This window comes from Adiantum capillus-veneris, chromosome 18 (genome assembly GCF_014529385.1).
Source record: "Adiantum capillus-veneris isolate H3 chromosome 18, ASM1452938v2, whole genome shotgun sequence".
Classification (NCBI taxonomy): domain Eukaryota; kingdom Viridiplantae; phylum Streptophyta; class Polypodiopsida; order Polypodiales; family Pteridaceae; genus Adiantum; species Adiantum capillus-veneris.
The window spans coordinates 104,644,777-104,647,981 of NC_140948.1; positions in this window are offsets into that span (position 1 = coordinate 104,644,777).

Sequence of the window (3,205 nt, forward strand, 5' to 3'; positions counted from 1 at the left end):
AACACAATGCACTTTTTGGAATTGAAAAAGAATTACCTAATCACAAGATATGTTGAATACAATTTATAGCTGCTTGGTCGCTTGAGCGTATGCACAAAGAGTTCTTGGTCGCTTCAGTGAGTGTATGTACAACAAAGTTCTTCTTCTTCAAAAGATAAGCCTCCCTATCACATTAAAGCTATTATCTTTTATACCTAGGGCTTTCTAAATGGCCAATGGTTGGCTCACATGGGCCTTTACGAATATCATGATAGAATTACAACTCAAGAAATTGACATGCTAGTGTGGAATCAGATTTACACACAATGTAGCTACACTAGTTCAAAAAATAACAGAGTACAAATTCATTAAAAATGTGGTGTTCGGCTAGGTGGATGCTCGTATACTGTATCCGAATGACATTCCTCCCTTCCTATCTTGTCTCATCCCTTGACACGACCATGTGCAATCTAGTCACTAGGATGGTCTCTAGGTCTTTAGATTTAAGGATGGGCTTTAGCTTTGAAAGGGATTTGTTGTTGATGACGCTCCCCCCTTCCTTGAGTGACTTATATCTGCTATGTTCTGATTGATATGGAGATGGGATTCAATTGTTGAGACAAGGTTGCTTTTGGTTGCACATGATCCTCTTTGTTGCGACTTTTGGCCATGAAGATGGCTTTGGTGTTGCCTGCCTTTGTGGAAACTAAGCTTCTTGAGTTGTTGACTTGATGAGGGACCTTGTTATTGGTTCCATTTCAATGTGGGTCTTTTGCAAGATTTCACAAACTTGAAGCTGTGTGTAAGTGCACTATGAGTATTGATCATAGTTCTCTTATTGAATTTGTCATTTCTTGTTGATGTATCCCATTCTTTGACTTTCCATTGTTTGATGGAGCTTTGTTTCCCTTGAATATAAGAGTTTCTCTTGAAAAGCATGGTTGAGACCTGCAGCTATTGCTCTCTTTGATGATTGATTTGGGTAGCAATTACCTTAGTGTGCTGGTAGTTGATGTAGAAGGAATATGTACAAGAAGATATTGATGAGTGTTTCTAAATTAGGGTCTAAAACTTGGATGACCAAAGGAAAAAAACTTAGTGGAGAAAAAGTGCCTTTGGTATACACTTTTATTAGATTTGATTCATTGGACTTGAAGTACCTGTTCATGCAAGGTGAGTGCTTGGGAGAAACAAAGGAAGAGTGTCTATTGCAAGTGCTAATTATGGGACACTTTATATGCATATGAGAAATTTGTCAAACAAAAGCATGCAGTGTGAAAGATGGAGTTGATGGGTGCTTCAAGGAACAAATGTAGCACATGTGACATCCAAGGATGTCGTAATAGCTTCCATGTTTCCAAGAAGGGTTTTCAATTTAGAAGCTTCTCGACTCATACCTCGCTGTTCTCAGTGCATGAGTATCTTTTGGACTTCCTCCTTCACTTGAATAGACTTAAAATACATAGACTTTGACTTTTATGCTCACCTCTACTAGCATGAGACACAAGGTAAATATTCTCAACTCTTCTAGATTGATAAGCAGTACCTATGATAGCTAAGACTCTTAATCCATAGAGAATATAATGCCTCGCTCATTTAGTGGCTCAACTACCCAACTCTGACTCTTATGCAATGTATTTTTAATGGAAACTTGAATGTACCTGTTCAAGGCCAAAAATCCAATTCCATAGGCTCTTGATATTTAGGCCTCTTTCATTGTTTTGGTCCTTGGATACCACTATTTTGTTCAAAAGGTTGGCATACTTTGGTTCCTATTGATTTGCTATGAGAAGTAGATGTTGTTGTATGTGGATTCTCTATAATTGAGTTTCCATTAGAAATTTTGAAACCCACCTTGTTTATGGTCTCTATGTGACCATCTTTTTCATTTTCCCCTTTTGCTCTATGACTTGATGGATACTAGGCTTGGGTATCCATATCTGACTATTACCATTGTAAAAGCCTTGATGTACGTTGTAGTAGAAAAGAGGAGGTATCCATCTGGAGATTGTATCACCCTTGGTTGTGATTGGCTTCCATTGTCTCTTGGTTGTGATTGCTTGCCTTTGGGAGGAGGCTTGTGTTGCATGATTGATCTTCGTTGTTCTAGGTTGAGCTATTACTTTTGGTAACCATATTTGAGTGCTACCTTCATAAAATCCCTGTGGTTTGTGTAGTTTGACTAGAATCATCCGCTGGTCCACATGTCTTTGTTGGGTAGCTTGGTAGATGGTTGACTTTGGTACCCACACTTTTTGTAATACTTGCTTCCTAGAAGGTCTTTTCTTTTGCCCTTTGCGGTTGTTCTTTCTGTTGATTGAGGTGTTTGTGTTCCGTTGAGAGCTCGACTTTCTCTTTGTAGAAATTTTTTCTTGAGGTGAGCTGGTATAGGCTATTAATTTAGGCTTTTTGGCCCAAACATTGGTGTTTCCTTGAAAGTAGCCTTGAGCAATGATTGACCCATTTGATGCTACACACCCTCTGACCTTTGGTTGTTGAGGTTGAACTTGTAATTAGTGTATCCAAATTGGGTCTTTGACTTTGATGTACTCTTTGGATAGTAACACTTGGTTGATTCTTTTTGAGTTCTTTTGGAGGCTCTATTGCAAGATAAATTTTTTGGTTGTTTTGATAAACTTTTTGCTTGGATTTCCATTGCATTGTCGATGGTTTGGCTTTTGATGTTGAGGCTATGCAAGAATTTTGAAGGAGACTTGTTGAAGGTAAAGTCGACTTGCGAGGTTGATATGCTTCAGTGTTTTCTTTATATTCACCATTTTTTGATATGGTTGGTTGTTCCTTTTTTTGCTTGGGCTTGAGATACCTCTGGGATGACATCTATTGTTGTTGGATATTTTTGTTGTTGTCGAAGGAAGATGTTCATCCTAGCTTTTTGTTAGGACTAGAATATGTTTGATGCGATGGGAGACGGTTATGTAGATAGTTCCTTTGATGTGATGGGAGTCAATTATGTAGAAGTCCCCAGTACTCAACTTGAGTACGACTTCTACCATGCCAAAGCTAAGAATTGACATTTTAGAACTTGTGTACATTGTTTCTTGTAGCTCTTTGATTGGCGTCTTTCCCATCATTATCCATGTGCCACAATTCATTAGATTCTTCATCGAATAAGAATCTATTGCAACTGAACATGTAATTTTGAGTCTTGTTTCTCCACATAATCTAAATTTGATCACTGTAGGAGACAATCAATCTTTTTCCTTAG